Raw genomic sequence first — 18595 nt, 5'->3', positions numbered from 1 at the left:
TCCTCATCTAATGCTTTTATGACTATTTGATGCTGAATTCCAGAGGAAAGTGTACTCCTTATCATGAAAACTTAGAGGAAATCACACTGGATTAGTTCATTTATTGTTAAAACAAAGTTCAATTATGAAAAGTACTTATAGCTATAAATTAAGATAAATTCTTTTAGTAATCATATTGTATATGTATATATAATTACGTATACATAATGTGCATTATATATGTATATATATTTTAATTTATTGATTACTGTACCCAGTTAAGCAGCCTTATGTATTCTCTGCTTGTGTGATTTTGTATAGTTTTTAAGTATCAAAGGAAACAAATATCTTCATTAGAAAACACATATTGATTATTTAAAAAGTAGCATTAAACATGATTTTACAAAATATTTTCATGCATATGTTCATAACCAAATATAAAAATATACCTGCCTGATTAATTAAGGATTCTTATTATCATGTGTTATATGATCCTCATAAAATTCTTATAGAGTATTAAGTGCTATGAATTCCAGTTTTCAATGTAGAAAACTGAGGCACTATAATTCAAAATGATTTTGAATTACTTATGAAAGAACTAAAGCAGCAGGTTTTCAAGTCCTACGTATGGTCTTTTCAACTTTGTAACTCTAAATTATAAAGTCTTCACTGGCTGCTATATCTTTCATAAGGCTAAATGATTTTTAATTTATTCTAATTTTTAAATAACTCTATTTCTATTGATTAGAGTTCCAGTGGCATTTAAAAGAAAGATTGAAGCCAGACTGCTTGAATTTGACACCCAGTTCTATAATTACTAGTTGTGTGATTTCAAGCAAATTACCTCTTCATGCCTCAATTTGTTCATCTGAAAAAAGATAATATTACCCACTTCACAGAGTTGAGGTGCAGATTCAATGAGTTTATAGACATGAAATGTTTGGAACAGTGCCCGGCATATTGTAAGCACTCAAAATAATGATTACCTACAACTAATATTATTCTAAAGAATGATTTGATCAACAAGCAAGCAGTGCCAGAAAAAAAATTCAATATTGGCATTACTATGCTGAGAGAGTTAGTACTTTATGATCTGTGATCTCAATTATGCTTATTTCCCTAGGAAATAGGTACTCATATTCATTTTTTAAAAATCATGTCTGGAAGCTAATGAAATAATAGAGCTGTTTGGGACTGGGCAGCTACTAGAAAAAGTAAAATAAAAATTCAGTCATCTATTCTAAATGACTTCATGTATATATATATGAATTTAAAGTTTTAAATATAATTCTACTCTTTCCACAATTATTTCTAGAACAACTAGTATTAGGTTGAACCATATGAAACTGACTTTTATATGGATCAAAAATGATCAAATATGGGTAATTCCATACAGTCCAACCCAAATACTTTTAAAATTTTGTTACATCCTGAGGAAAGATACAAGGATAGATCACAAATGGCCCCTGGTCTGGAAGAATTTACAGTCTAGTGTGGGAGATAATACTAGTTTCTCATGTGAAAAGTCAAACAATAATTAATAAGTTAAATAATTATGTAAGGTAACTACACAGGCATATCTCAAGATAGACAAGTGCTTCTTAATTTGGACTTTGAAATATGATTAAGATTTGAATGAGTAAAGATATTATCCAACTAAATTTAGGAAGGATTGTTACAAATTAATGCAGGAGAAGTCAATACCTTTGAGTACTGGCAATATTTTTCTAATATTCATAACAACACATTCCTTTCATTTTAAATATTCTCTTAAGCTTACATACTAATTGCATTTTAAGACAATTTAGTAGCCATATATGCCACGTGTCATACACCATGTGGGCTATAGTTGTTTTCCTTGCCTTCAAAAAAGTAGCTCACCAGTGTTTCTTCTTTTCTTTGTATCGGGAACATGGGCCCTCAGTGAAAGGCATGAATATTGAGACTTTATTCCTTTATTTTATTATTTTATATTACTGCAAGCTGATTTAAGTGATCATGATTATATTTTTAATTGTATTAATCACAGATAATGGGATTGGGGAAGTGAGGATCTATATGTTCACAAATGCACTATAATGTATATTCTGTACAAAAGTGACAAAAAGAATAAGGACAGCTCTGTCTTAGGAACAGCAAGGCTGTCCAGCTGAATCACCACTCTTCACAGTCAGTCAACCTTCTGTAAGAGTAACATGGATAATTGAAGTCTAGCTGTAATTCCCCAAACTCATTTCATGTAACAGCTTCATCTTCTTCCCCATCAAACCTTCTTATCGGAACTGATACATTGTTAAATTAATCAGTGGAAGAAATAAAACAAGGGTCCAGAAGATAATGCATTAGTTGAATAATCAGCATCTGAAAAATTGCAAATTGACCGAATGTATTTCAGGTGCTGTGTGCTTCACAGTGAATCTCTAAGGTTTTTGGGAATCCTACCCAGGTGCAATTTTCTTGTTAGGGAAAAATGATCACTGGACACCATAGCTGTGAAAAAGCCATGTCATCAGGAAAAAGACTTCGGTGGTCTTATTTGAAGGACTTATTAACTCCTTAATATATGTTTTATCAGTAAGTCTTTCCCCAGAGCTAAGATTACCATATCATCTAGTCACAGCCCATATACACTCTCCTGGAATTTTGTGGATAGACTCCCCTGTTGCTCTCAAAAGTTCCCTGGGAATGCACAATGTTATACCATTATCCCAGCTCTAACTTCAGAATTATTCTTTCTCTTCCTTCTCCCCTTCCTCTAAGTGCTAAGAAAGTTATCAGATAAATTCACACTGAGGTGTTAGTGATTGCTTAAAATAAAGCAATAAAATTGCAATCACAATAAAATAGTGACTGCAAAAATAAAAGCTATTTTTACTTGACTACTACTACTGCTGAACTAGTTCGATTGCCCCCTCCCTTAACTGACATTGACAACTGAGCTTATTGAGCCTGGACGTGGTTTCAGAATTCCATTCATCACAAAGCATTAATCCATCCAAGTTGGGATGTAAGCTAGCCCCTATGTCACCCTAATTTAATGGGCACCAAGACACAGGGGAAGTTTTAATGAATGTAAAATAATGCATTTAAATGATAGAATTCCAAATATTGCCAGAAAAAAATTGAGGGAAAGAAAGAGAGCTGCTGGTGGAGCGGGAACACTGGAGCCCTCCATGGTATCTCTTAAAATTGTATCTCACACGGACATTCCCTGATGTTTCCTCCTCTCATAGGACAATTCTTCCTTACATGACAAATGCAAACACCTTTGTGAAACTGAATCATAGGGTCTTTCCTTTAAATGAGCTGAATTATTATAAATGTTATCCTTTTATGTCTGTTAAACACTAAGTGAAAGGTCCTTATATTGTCTCTATAATAAATCAAAATCTGTTATCTAAAGGGAGGTAATGAAATGTTGTGTAACAAAGCCGGACTTGGAATCCAAAGTCCTGAGTTAAATTCCACCTTTCTCTTTTTACTGTGTGATCTTAGGCCAGTGATGTAACTTCTCTGAGTCAAATGTCTTAGGGTTGGTGTGACGTTTATATACAGAAAGTTTTGTGTAAGCCCTTGGCACATAGTTGGTGCTCAATAATGACTAGTTCCAAGTAAATAATCTTTACAAAAGGGCAACATTTATGTAAGCAAAATTTAAAAACTAATCTGGACGTAGCATGCATTGTGCCTTCATTGTGTTGAGTATCTGTTAGACTTTCCTCTAGTTTGAAAGCATTATAGTCAATGCCATATTTCCACAATAGCTGGACATTTTCGATGCACGCTTTACTTGATGGACTGAAGACTTGTAACTTGAGATATAGTGGAACCAAGTCTCTGAATAGGATTTATGTGAGGAAAGAATTGTTGGAGAAGAATCAATACCTCAAATATCCTTCTCTTTTTATGTCATGTTAATTAAATCCACCTTAAACTTTGACTTATCAAAGGCAGCAGGCTGATAACATTTCAGGTTCCCAGCGGCAAAATTTGATCTTAATATGACATCTGATCAGCTCTCTGAAGTTTAAAGAGCATTCTTCGGTGTGACTGGCCTCCTTTAAACTGACTTAAATTTGCTGTCAACTGTGGCACAGATACATCTGAAGAACAGAACAGATACCCCTTGATGTTTTATCCTACTCTGTAATATACATTTTCATCTAAGCCCATATCATTTTGATGACATGTAATGAACAAAAGCAATTCAATTAATGCGTGCAGCCATGGGCATACAAACTGAGTTTCTTCAGAATCGGATCCATATCTCTAAAGACATTTTTATTAGTCAGAATTGTACTGCTCTTGGCCAAAAGCCCCAGTATTAATTCTAGGAAGTACATGATGGGAAATAGCTATAATATTCTGTATTTGTAGAAACTGTTTCTTTAAAGGAAGGAAGGGCTTTTAAAAGTATATAACTAAATAAATAAAATTTAAAACAAAACCAGCATAATTGAGCCATAGCCACCTTTCTATAGAAGGAAGACACAAGTCTTTTCCCTCTGGAGTGTAAACTACTCAGAGCTCTATAAATACTCTCTGCTGATCAAGCAACCTGGTAGTGATTTTCAGGCTCAGATTTTGATACCAGAGAATGGTCTATCCAAATTTTGTTAAACTGCTAGGTGTCTTGTTTTATTGCCCTCCAGCAGGAGTAATCAGAGGCATTGAAGAAATGGAGATTTTTAAGAAAAGAATTAGACAGTGTGGACTTCCCTGGCAGTCCAGTGGTTAAGACTTTGCACTTCCAATGCAGGGGTCGCAGGTTCGATCCCTGGTCACAGAACTAGGATCCCACATGCTGCGGGGTGCTGGGGATGGTTAATATAGTAGTTCTAAAGATAATTCCTTAGAGCAAAGGGAGAGTGGAGCCTGGGATGCCAGGAGAAGCATATCTGATGTGGATAGGGAAGCAGGGAACAGAGAGGCAGAACCTGTATACAGGCAGTGAGAGGAGGGAAAAACCAACTCTGATGAGACACAGTTGGAAGCCAAGGTCAATAGGTCTCCATGACATTGAGAGTTGAACAGAACCATGAACTCTGACTATTTGAACCAAGACGTCCATGAGTGGTGGTGTCATTGAGATCATTAGGAAGAAGAGCTAGGAGACAAGGTAGCGAGTTCACAGGTTCAGATTCAGCCAAGCTGCATCTAAAGAGCCAGCCACAGAATTCCCTCTGGGGGCCATTTCGCTGACTGCCTAAGGAAACTTCCTCATGTGCTGAGCCACACTGACATCCAGGAGGCTTCAAGGTTGCACTGAGGCCAGAACAAAGATGATGCGGGCTCTGGTGGGGACTAATTTCCTCTGCCTTCACCAAAAGCAGGTCGAAATGACGAATGTCTTCTCTTGCCTTTAAAGCAGCCTGGTCCACACTGAACTTTAGAGAGGTGGGGCTATATGTGCTACATGGAGAGTTTATTCTTTGGAAAATGTCAATTCGGTAATCTTACATGGGAAACTTTGTTGAAAACCAGCAATTATGGCTCACTTTGCAGTTTGAATATGATTCAGCTTCTTACTTCAAAAGTCAAGACTTCTATTCAGGACTCCACACCACCTCTCTTTCCTGCCAACAATTGCTATATAGAGTATTTGAGACTCCAATATGCTAGTCTTATTCTGTTCTCTACAGCTCCGTTCCCGGAGCGTCCTTTTTGCCGTGTGTGAAGAGCTCCTGGAAGGATTTTGCAGTGTCTTTTCTTTCTTTCTTTTTCTTAACCAAAAAGTAGGACTCTGAAAACCCAGAAGAGCTTCAAACATTTTGTGGATTTGAGGGTGATGTTGCACTATTGAAACTAGGCAAGTGATCTTTTTTCCTGAATGATTGCAATTACACCAAACCTTTATGTTAGGTATTCAATATCTCTATCCAAAACTGGGAGGGGTCGAAATATTTTTAAATATCTAATCTGGCATTCAAAACTCTCTTTTCTCTGTGGACCTTTAAAATATCTTACCATCCCAGGGTTCCCCATCACTAGCCTTAAGGTTCTCCTCTCTTTCCCTTCAGTCCTGCATCTAAACAACACTCTCAGCCTTGTAGCCTGCAGGAAACACCATGTTCCCCACCAATCCTAACGGCATCCACCTTCCCTGTATCTGGCCAGGCTCACCCTTCTGATAAAAGTGCCCACTTTTCAATTCTGCCAGAATGGGATGGAAAGATTTAGCTCAGATAAACTTGAAGAGTCCTCCATAGGGGCCTTCTGGCTCACGAATCTCTGAAAATGAGCCCTGGCATGTGCATGCCCAGTTACTGGGCTGATCTCTACACTTTGAGAAGGAGACCTGCCCTAAAATATCCAGACGAGGGCTCACGCTCTTCAGAATGAGGAGCATCCAAGAAGCAGGTGTGAACCTTAGCAAATTATGTGTCCACACGCTGACATCTTAGCAAATTATGTGTCCACACGCTGACATCTCAGAAGGTAGTTGTTCCCAGCAGCTTCTTCCAAAGAATAGTCAAGAAATGAGAACTGCCACTTGCTGAGAATTGCCAAAGGCCAAAGGCACACATCAGTATTCAAGGGATACGTGGCCAAATCCGCTGTCCCTTTGATGAACAGCAAAATCTGTGCTACTTACACTTTGCAGAAAAATCATACAAAGTCAATGGTAGGTCTAGATACACATCATGTGTTTTCCTACACGTGCATTTTTTTCTTATATTTTCCCTCTCCTAACATTAAAAATCACATTTCCATCACTGGTCATATCAACATGACAGCATTATACTGCATCTAAATAGGAATTAAATAGCAATTAATCAGCTGTCCTCCATTTATGTCTAATTTGACTCTCTTTAAATCAGACCATTCATAAATTATACTATAATTGCATTTCCTGAGTCTATCTGTGTTTGAAACTCTTGTATTTTATACTTGAGACTCAAACTTGGTTTTCATTTTCATGTGGAGAAAGCTCTGATCAACTTTCAAAGCATTCTTCAGCCACCTGACTGGCTGAAGTGTGATGTGGAAGAAGTAAACAAGCGTGGCTTGATACTGCTGAATGGCCCTCTGTGCTCTTATACCTTTCTTGTGATTGCATTGAAATGCAATGTAGCTTCCAGGACAGAGTGTGCAGCACAAGAAAAGCAGGGAGAGATCTGAAACTGTCTACCAGTTCATTTCTTGCCACATTAGGATAAACTGTGCCCGGTTAATATACAAAGTCTCCAGATTACATACAAGGGGACATTAATTTCAAAGAAGAGAGCCCTTTTGTTCGTGAAACATTTCCATTTTATACTCAGTTACTTGCATGTGTGACATTTGTCAGAGATATTTATAAATCAGTATATTTCATATTTATTTCCCAGAGGCAAGCTTAGTTCGACCAGGATTGCTAAAAGCATCCCATAGATAAGGACTCTCTCGCTATAAAAGTAAAGTTTATCTAGAGGTTAGTATGTTTATAATGAGATATGAGAATGTCACCTTTCTTCTCTGGGGGTATTCCCTCCCACCATTCTCCACAGTAAAGAGAGAAAGAATTGCAGATCCGCTGCTAAGCATTTCCTTCCCAAACTTCCAAACCACCTATGCCTTTGATCTGCTCCTTGACAGTGGAGAATTGCTAGTTCCAAGGCCTTAAAAGAACTCCATTGTTTTCCAATACTTTGTAATAATCAATTACAAGATTTCCAAACTGTACTATGTGTCAGTCGTGTAATGCAAGAATGTTTCACTTCCAACCAGATGATCATATTGCAGAATATGTCCTGTGAATAATCAAATATGATTATTCATACTTTGGAAGCAGTTTCCCCCTTTTGTCAAAGGGGGCTAAATACACAAAACGTCAGGCAGTCAGCCAGAAGAATCGTCATTAAGAGGAAAATGTTATCTTAACATTTAATTCAACCTTCTGAGAAACTGAGACGAAACCACTGAGTTTTCTATGCCACGTTTTTCCCTCCACACAATAATTTCATTTCCAATTTGTTTCCTTGTCTCTTTTTAGGAGTTCAGTGTGCTTTAAATAAGCAATAGATTTTCACTGTGAGGTAACGAAAAGGTATATCCCAGAGTGGAAAACAAAAGATTACAGAGTTCTCCAAAAAGTTCGCTAAGGCACAGATTAAATCAACAAAAAATAAGTGTGTAAAATTACACAAAATCTTTTGACTTCTAGTTCAGTGTGTGGCAGGGGGTGGGTTTTAAGCTATTATAGAAGTTTACGTTAATAATTAAGCATTATTTAAGCCAGTGACTAAACATCCAAAAATTATAATTAAACATTTTGTAGAATCTTAGAGTGCTTCATGACATTAAAGAATATCTGGCTCAGCTCAGCCATGGATTTCTTTCCAGTGAAACATAAAAAGTTCTTTCTCATCACTTCCCCTACCACTCACTCTGCAGCAGCCATTATGGGCTCTTTGCTGTTCTTCAAAATCAACAAACACAGTTCTGCTTTGAGCTTTTGTTTTTGCTGGTAATCTCTGCCTGGGATGCTCTTCCCTCAGGTGCTTGTGTGACTGGCACTTTGATTCATTCAGAACTCTGCTCAAGGTCACCCTCAGAGAGGCCAGAAAATGCTTTTCAAAATACATCTCTTAATTTTTATCCCTTTCTGTGGCTTTATCTTCACAGTAGTTTTCACAGTGGTCTTCATTATCAGAACATATATAAATATGGAAAATTTATTTGATTATGGTCTGTCCTCCCTCAACAAGATGAGAAGAAAACTGCTTGCTTTGTCATTATTTTTGTTTGGTCCACCCCTGACCACACAGTAAATAAGCAACACCTAGTAAAAACAGCAGGTGCTCAACAAGCAGCCATTGAATGAATGAATGAGGGGATGAAAACCTAATATGGATGGTGTTATCCTTCTCTTCGAAATGGTATTCTGAAGTTAGCATCAAATATAGAGTCTAATTAATGCTTTATTGTTTTATGAATGTGATTTGTACCAATATAGAATCCAATTATATTTTAAATAAAAGAATCTTAAAAAGGAAAAAAAAAATCTTTAAAAAATAAGAGGAAAATAAGCCTCGATGAAGTACCACTGTGCACCAAGTAGAATGACTAAAATTAATTTGAAAGCAAAAACTGACAACACCAGGCACTGACAAGGATGTAGAGCAACTTGAACTCTCATATGCTGCTGATGGGAATGAAAATGGCAAATCCACTTTAGAAGACAGTTTATCAGTTTCTTATTGAGTTACCACACTACCTAGTAATCTCACTCAAGCAAAATAAAAACTTAAAACTTTCTCTATGTATAGTATCATGTCATCTGCAAACAGTGACAGTTTTACTTCTTCTTTTCTGATTTGGATTCCTTTTATTTCTTTTTCTTCTCTAATTGCTGTGGCTAAAACTTCCAAAACTATGTTGAATAATAGTGGTGAAAGTGGGCAACTTTGTCTTGTTCCTGATCTTAGAGGAAATGGTTTCAGTTTTTCACCATTGAGAATGATGTTGGCTGTGGGTTTGTCATATATGGCCTTTATGATGTTGAAGTAGGTCCCCTCTATGCCTACTTTCTGAAGAGTTTTTATCATAGATCAGTGTTGAATTTCGTCAGAAGCTTTTTCTGCATCTATTGAGATGATCATATGGTTTTTCTCCTTCAATTTGTTAATATGGTTTATCACATTGACTGATTTTCATATATTGAAGAATCCTTGCATTCCTTGGATAAACCCCACTTGATCATGGTGTATGATCCTTTTCATGTGCTGTTGGATTCTGTTTGCTAATATTTTGTTGAGGACTTTTGCATCTATGACCATCAGTGATATTGGCCTGTAGTTTTCTTTTTTGTGTGACATCTTTGTCTGGTTTTGGTATCAGGGTTATGGTGGCCTCGTAGGATGAGTTTGGGAGTGTTCCTCCCTCTGCTATATTTTGGAAGAGTTTGAGAAGGATAGGCATTAGCTCTTCTCTAAATATTTGATAGAATTCACCTGTGAAGCCATCTGGTCCTGGGCTTTTGTTTGCTGGAAGATTTTTAATCACAGTCTCAATTTCAGTGCTTGTGATTGGTCTGTTTATATTTTCTATTTCTTCCTGGTTCTATCTCAGAAGGTTGTGTTTCTCTAAGAATTTGTCCATTTCTTCCAGGTTGTCCATTTTATTAGCATATAGTTGCTGGTACTAATCACTTATGATCCTTTGTATTTCTGCAGTGTCAGTTGTTACTTTTGAAAATGAAATGAAAAATGTTACTTTTTCATTTCTAATTCTGTTGATTTGAGTCTTCTCCCTTTTTTTCTTGATGAGTCTGGCTAATGGTTTGTCAATTTTGTTTATCTTCTCAAAGAATCAGCTTTTAGTTTTATTGATCTTTGCTATTGTTTCTTTCATTTCTTTTTCATTTATTTCTGATCTGATTTTTATGATTTCTTTCCTTCTGCTAACTTTGGGGGGGTTTTGGTTCTTCTTCCTCTGATTGCTTTACGTGTAAGGTTAGGTTGTTTATTTGAGATATTTCTTGTTTCTTAAGGTAGGATTGTATTGCTATAAACTTCCTTCTCAGAACTGCTTTTGCTGCATCCCATAGGTTTTGGGTCATCATGTTTTCATTGTCATTTGTTTCTAGGTATTTTCTGATTTCCTCTTTGATTTCTTCAGTGATCTCTTGGTTATTTAGTAGCACATTATTTAGCCTCCATGTGTTTGTATTTTTTACAGATTTTTTCCTGTAATTGATAAAAGGGTGAATTTTATAGGGATGTGATATCTCTATGAAGAAAATGTTACCTGCAGTAGAGATGCCACTGTTTATTGCAGAGCAAATAGGTAATAATATCTGGTGAACAGCTGCCTTCGTTCTTCCCTAACATCATTCTTATCAACTCTCTGCCATCTTTACCACCCACTATGCAAATCTAGTTGCCTTGCTCACATTACAATCTCTTTGTGTAAGAAAAATCTAATTGAGTTTCCTAGAAAAAGGCTAGAACAGCAATAGGGGCCTGGAGATTCTTCTCTGAGGGTTGCTCAGCCAACACATCTTAACTTCTCTGAGTCTACCTGTTTGGGGGTGGGAGAACGATAAATCTCTGCTTTTGAAGAATGAGTTCATTGTTCTGATGACATTATTCAATTAATTTTAAGCACCATTCCATCATTAATCATGATACATACATTAGGCAAACGTAGCATTTTGTGTTTGAAATTTTTCTCTTTAATGCTTTGATGCTTCTTAACATCACTTTACTTACAATTATCAGAAAATAAAATTTGACAATATTTGATAGTACAGAAGTAGAAAATGGGAATCTTGCTCAACATAAAAATTCTTTTTAAACCTTTCCATAAAATCTCTGAGGAAAACAAAAGTCTTGCAGAAATAATACTCATCATCTAATGGGAAGGACAAGACATGCATGCACATTCCAAAATTCTGAAATAAAAAATTGTTTTCCTCATGAAGAAGAGAGAAACATTTGATAGGGAAAAGGGGTTGGTTTCAATTATATCTTGATAGCTGGGAAGGAACTTCTGGGGAAAAGTTCAGGGAGTTGGTGGAAAGATATGAGGAAAAGCATGTGCATTATAAAGACTAGGAGGTGGAGCTCTTTTAGTAATTGGGAGATTCTAGCAGAGGGTGTGTGCAGGGAAAGTATTGGAGACAAAACCTGGAAAACACCTAAACTGGGCATAGTTCAGCATCCTGAACATTGGCGCTTAATACATATTCATGAAATGATTAACAGGTGGGAGCTGAATTAGGTTCTGTCTTGAATACTAGGCCATAGTTTGAGAATAAGCCCATAAAATTTGGGGCTCACTGATAGCAAATATGTCCTTCCATGTTCCCCAGGGCCTGGTCCGGTTTCCAGTAGGAGTAGATGGTACAACATTAATGTTTATTGGGTCAATAAATTAATTGAGGTTAAGGTCTTGGGAGAGAATTACATCAGTAATTCTTACATCAGTAATCAGTAATATAATTACTGATAACATCAGTAATCATATTTGTGATAATAATAGCTATTTATTATTCACTATTCACTGCTTGTGAACACCTGAAGTAGTCAGATACTGTGTGTGTTTAGTATTTCTAATGTCTATTAAAAAATTCCTTATTGTGAGTGCAACACCGACCTCATTTTGTAGGTGGAAAAACTGAGTCTCAAAGAGGTTAAGTGACTGCCTTAGGCTGCACAGTTAATTAATGGAAAAACTGGAATTTGAAACCAGGTTTGTCTTCAAAGCCTAGTACTTATCTCTGATTCTGGTTTCAGTAAGCTAGATGGATTTGAGAGGTAAGGGGTGAAGGAGATAGAAGAGACAGACCACTACAACGTTAACAATTGTAATTGTTAAGGACACTGTGGGTGTCCAGCCTTCCCTAATTGCCCTTCCCAAGTATCATCCCATCTCTTTTATCCTCTATCATTGCACCATGTTGAATTTCTTGATATTACCTACGACGATTTATAATTAAGAGTGTATTTCAGTGCTCCTTTATTTACTGCTGGGTTTCCATGCCAGATTTTAAGTTCCATAAATGTGGAGATCGGGTCTGCATTATTCACTATTGTATTACCCAGAGACCAGTCTATAGCATGTACTCAAATGTTAAGTGAATTAAAGAAAAACTTAGAGCAGAATATAAGACTCGAAACAGATGAAGGGGTGTTCCGAATGGCACAGACATTTCAAGCCAGGGTAAGAGAGAATTGTTCTTCCATTAACTGCAAATACAGAAGTCAGGGAGTCAGGTTTCTTTTAAGGGCCATAATTGGGGAGGCAAGGGTTTGGGTTTAGACACAAAGAGTCCAAGGTGACAGCAGGAGATCCAACTAACAGCTAGAACTGTGAAAAGACAAGCTCTAGAGAAAGATCAAAGATGAAGTCATAGACCAGTAAATCATCCCCCCAGGCGGGAATTAGTACCCTGAGAGTCAGTAATATCTCCGAAGAAAAGGATTGTGAGGGGTGCAAAGAACAACATACTGAGGCCCTATGCAGAGGGGATACTCCCTTTTAGGGCATCAGAGAGGAAAGCTAGTTAGAAAGAGAGACATGTTCTCCCAACCTTCTCCAACATCCCCAGACAACTCAGATGCATCTCTCAACTTGACATGAGGGTCAAGTGCACGGTCTCAACCTTCCTCAGGTTGAGCTGGCTACTCCATCCTGGGTGATCTCTGACACGGATCGTCCTGATCAAAGCACCTGCTTTCTCTCTCACGGCTCTGTCAGTGCTTGTTCTCCCCTCTTAGAGTTTAATTTCCAAGGCACAGCAGTCATTTTGTTCATCTTAATATTCCCAGTGTCAAACATCAAAAGAGTTCAATGAACCTCTGTTGACCGAATATTGAGTGAAGTAGGAGATGAGAGAAGCAAGAGGGGTAAAATGAGAATGGAGCACCACAAATACAAATAAAGAGAACCTGCCAGGGGCTGTGCGGAGATCAAGAAAATGTTAAGATGGAAAATGTGTTGTCTAAATTTTACTGCATTCTCATAATAAAAGCCATCACCTATCAATCACCTACTCTGTTAAGAGGGTAGTCCTTCATGAACCTTCTCTTACTTAAGCCTTGGAATAACCTTTTGAAGTGCCTTTAATCATCCTCCTGTAATAAATGCAAAAACTAAGTCCTGCAGAAGCTAAATGACTTGCCAAAGATCACTCAGTAAGTGATGAGATGGACGAGAATATCAGCTCTGCCTCCAAACCTCTGTGACTAACCTTAAATTACTGTCTTTTCCAATCGAATTACTATTTTTTTTTTTCTGCCCAGCAATGTTTAGAGCTGTGTCCAGGTTACCAGGAGTCCATTTTCCCCTCCCTATGCCATATCAATACTAAATTCCTACAACTTTGTTCTCTATATAAAAAAGGAAAGTCACGGTAAAAGAGATCAGAACAATCTTTCTTCATTGTTTAGGACACTCATGAAATTGTAAAAGAAAATGTGCTATTGTTATTTCAAACTAGTGAATGCACAGCATGTTTGTTATTAGCCCTTCATCTGAAATAATTGAACCTGCAGATAAAAATAGCAGATAAATGAATGAGCCACTGAGAGCCTGGTGAGTTTTTCTCTTTCCCTACCCCCATCAGAAAGTGACTGTCTCAGCAGGGAGATTATATTCATAAAGCTTCAAAATCATTAAATTCTCAAGCACATACTCTTCTTTCAAGTATTCCTCTTTTTCTAATGGCTTGGCTAAAGCATTACACCAAAAGCTTTTCGAGGGTTAAAATTGCTTAACATATGACTCTAAGTGGTTTATTGAAGCCTGCATTTTTATTTTCTTTGCTCATTTGGCTCTTAATGTATTTGGGAATTGGATCAGCAGAAGGCTTGAAAGGAGGAGGAAGGCAGAGAATCACCGATGTTCCATGTAGAATGGCCCTTCAGATCACATGATTTAATTGTGTACAAAGGACAAACTGAGGCTGTGAGCTGGTGGGTAGCCTGACCACACAGACAGTAGGGTCAGCACTGGAACTCAAATCTCCTGACCATCCAGACAAGGCCCATGAGGGAGAGATGGATAAATACATAGACGTATATTTGGTAGAATCCAAGGATGAGAAATTATGTAATTTTACCAGCTTGCAATGGAGCCATGCCTAATGGGGGCTTTGGGACCAGAGAGCCTGGCTCAAATGCTAGCTCTCCACTAACAAGAAAATTATTGACCCCTCTAAGTCTGGGCAAACAGAATAATAATTTTTATAATTGCAAATGTTTATTGAGCACTTGCTATATGCCAAGCACTGTTTTAAGTGCATTTCACGTTAGCCCTCAAATTCTACCTCGTAAGTCTAGAAGTTTAATTCAGATAACATCTATTAGGGCCCTAGCCCAGAGAGTTCTCAATTAAATGTATTGTTTTTTGGTCAATAATGAATGAATATATTAAATAATTAATCATCTCTAAATATCAATGAAATGTATTTTAATTATTGATAAGATCAAATAAACTATTTTTAAATTATGATGAATAAAATTCACATTTTAAAATTACACCATGAATAAATATTCTCATGAAGGATGTTCTCCTGAAAACATTTGCTCTTAAGCAATTGAAAGATTTAGGTGGCACTTTAAATCTCACTTCCTTGCTCTGACATTTCTGTTTCCTCTAAAGCAAAGATGGACCTTTGAGAAGACACTCAGGATCCTAAGGATATGGAATAGCCAAGTGGGAAGTCTTTCTAGCATTTTCCACTGAGTAAGCCGGTCCATAAAGCTGTCGACTTTTTCCCCCCTCTTAGGATAGGGCAGAAGAAGATCTTTGTATATGTTTAGTTATTATTTATGTTTAAAATAGGTGCAAATAATGCCCTTATAGTAGAAGACTTAACAAATCAATCTTTCTGTGCTATTTCCCTGTATTAGAGAAGTTCAACACAGGAGAAATCTGTTAGGTAGCTGACAATTCTCTCAGTCAGCCTCATCATGAGACAGTCTTTTTCACGGCCTTGGGAATCTTGCAGTGTGGAAGTGTCAGGCTGATGTCTTTCGGCATTTCCATCTCTGACTCTCTGTGTTTCACCTGGAAAATATGCCAATCCAGCCCACCACTTTTCTGGAAGACCTAAGTGTATTGTGTCTGAACTCTGTCCCCCTCTTAGGGCTGACTTAAGACAGGAATAATTCATAAGCTCTGATAAGTGGCAGTCATTTTCTCCTGTTGACACACAGTTTGTTGCAACCATGATACATGTGCCTTGAAGATGTTAGAATACAGAAAAGGCCCAGGGCCTAATTTCTGTGGAGTGAGCTTTGAAATGGCTAAGAAGGGATTTGTAGTCAGAGGAGTTATTAAACTGCATTGCAAAGTATTCTTAACTGGTATGTTCATTTGATGCTTTCATTTAAAATCTCTAACATTATTATGATGCAGAGTAAACGTAGTTATGTTTACAAAAATTAGAGGCACATAACGCTTCAGAAACATACCCCAAATCACACCCATCTATAGGGGTTATGCAAGGCAACATTGTTAAATGATTTCACTCACAGACTTGATATCTTCAAAACCGAATTCAAAGTCCAGCTCTGAACAGCTTGGGACAGGAACTCAAATCTCTCTGAACCTCAAGGTCTTCATCTGCAAAATGACAATTGCCCTGAAGATCCTTCTCTTTAATTCCTACCTTATAGTATTGCACTAAGGATTACATTTTAAAGTAATAAGTAAATATATGAAAAATTTCCCAACACATTCTAAGCACGCAAAAAAATAGTAGCTGCAACCATTAATACTACAAAATGTTGAACTGAAGTTACACCTTAGGTCAGAATATTTGCTGAAGAAAATTTGTCTTCATACATCTGAAATGCTTTTAATCCACTAATTTCAGGCAGAGGCTTCCAATTTTCTATTTTCCTTTGAAGTTAGTATCAAATAGTAACAATGAGAACCATGTATTGAGAAGATGACTTGTCATCTTGCAGGCTGAAGTGTTTGACACTTGTCATCTCACCAAATAGCCCAATGATCCCACCACCAGGTGGGTGTTACTCTCTCCATTCACAGGTGTAGAAACCTAGACTCAGGATTTTAGGCAACCACCCAAGGTCTCCCTGCTACTAATGACCAGGTTTAGATTTCAACGCAGTTAGATCACTAATGTCCATTCTCTTAAATTCTATTCTAAAGATGCTGAAAGTAAAAGTGAATGACAGTGGAGGAGGTGGACCGAGAAGATTTTCTTCTTTAAATAAAGTTAGTCTAGATCAATGGTTCTCAATTTTATTTTTTTGGAATCAAAATTCCTTTGCACTCTAAAAATGTTGGGGGACCTCATGACGCTTCTGACTGTAGGGTTTATACTTATTGATATTTTCCATACTATAAACTAAAGCTAAGAAAATGTCCACACATATGCGATATCATATGATATTTGTCTTTGTCTGACTTACTTGCAGAATCAGAAAAAAAAATGATAAAATAAACTTATTTGCAAAACAGAAACAGACTCACAGACTTAGAGAACAAACTTATGGTTACCAAAGGGGAAAGGTGGCGGAGAAGGATTAATTGGGAGTTTGGGGCTGACATATCAATACTCTGTAATAACATAAATGGGAAAATAATTTGAAAAAGAATAGATACATGGAAACTGAATCACTTTGCTGTACACCTGAAACTAACATAACATTGTTAATCAACTATACTTCAATATAAAATAAAAATTATAAGAAACAGCTTTTGCTATATACTAAAATTGTATTTTCAGCATATTTTGATGAAGTCTGATGCCACATAGAAAGAAATGAAAATACTGAAACTTAAAGAAGCTATATAAAGTTATAATTCATAGAAAAAAAGCTAAGCAAATTCTAAATATGTGTAATTTTAAAATAACAGTAAAAATTTAAATAACCATAATTTGTTATTTGAAAATAATTTAAAAATAATAATAAACACATTACATGTTAACATACATATTTTTACGGAAAATATCTATGTTTTCCAAAACAAAACATTTTTGGTGAGAAGAGTAATTTCATCTTATATTTTTAGCAAATCTTCTTAATATTTGACTTAAAAGAAGACAGCTAGACTCTCCTATGTGCTTCTGCAGTCAGCCTGTTACACCAACACACCTCGTGTGGACCCTGATAAACTCCACTGAGTACTCATGAGATAATTTGAATGAAAAGGGCGAATAAAATCTTAGTATTATAATAAGCATAGTTTGACTGCTGGACTCTCTGAAAGATCTCAGTGACACCTAGGGGGTCCCAGCTCACACTTTAAGAACCACAGTTTAGATAAAATCTTGAAGAGACCTGAGAGGTTCCATTGCCAACTTGAGTCTGCAGTGATAACTGAAGTTCGTCATTCAATTACCTTCTCATCAAAGTGTCTCTCTGTACTGTTCTGGAAAAGATGATGAAAATTTGTCATCTCCAGGAATAATAAACATTGAGTGGGAAAAAATATTTAAAAAGTAATAATATCACTAGGCTGAAACAAAAATGTTATAGAAAAATGTGTCAGACATATTTGGTTCACTCAACATGCAGAGACAAAAATTAATGTACTTTTATCTTTATAGAACAAAAGAAGACAATCCTTCACTATGCAAGTGAAATGTAACTGAAGTGTCATTCTATTTTTGTGGCATTAACCAAACTGATTAAATGTGTTATATTACTTAAGTGAAGATAGTTGTCAAATAGTAGCAGACATGTACCCTAATAAAGCTGAGGGTAACAGGAGAGCACTGGAAATCTTATATAAGATGAGAAAAATCCTATACAATATTTGAATAGAGTTAGACACATCAGAAGTTGAGTCAGTTGTTTGTTTATGAGATTGCATCTTCAAAATGGTTGGGCTCAGAAATGCAATTTTTCTTCATTGCTTTAAAATCAAAGCCCAGAAACAAGGCATTTGTAAATCACAGTCCGTATTGTTCCTTTATGTATTGAAATTGATTTTGCTTTACCATACTGCTTCTACAAGGGAAAGAGTTGTTGAAAGACACTTACTTATTCCTAATAATTTTATAATTTAATAGAGTATCCTAAGTGTTCTAGAAGAACTGTGCCCTATTTCACAGATATATTAGCAAAGCTGAAGAACTAAAGAATCATAATTTCGGTAACAGTATTGCACCAAATGGAGAAACTACATTTTTTAATCAAAAATGTTCATA

General features: G+C 36.5%; 1 protein-coding gene across 7 annotated transcripts in view; it reads left to right on the top strand.

Moving 5' to 3' along the window:
• Positions 1-18595, top strand: part of SPHKAP (SPHK1 interactor, AKAP domain containing) — a 200971-nt gene that overhangs the window by 95296 nt on the left and 87080 nt on the right. The window lies entirely within an intron of this gene.

Source organism: Kogia breviceps, chromosome 2 (assembly GCF_026419965.1).
Source record: "Kogia breviceps isolate mKogBre1 chromosome 2, mKogBre1 haplotype 1, whole genome shotgun sequence".
Lineage (NCBI taxonomy): Eukaryota > Metazoa > Chordata > Mammalia > Artiodactyla > Physeteridae > Kogia > Kogia breviceps.
This window is presented reverse-complemented; position numbering and strand designations above follow the sequence as displayed.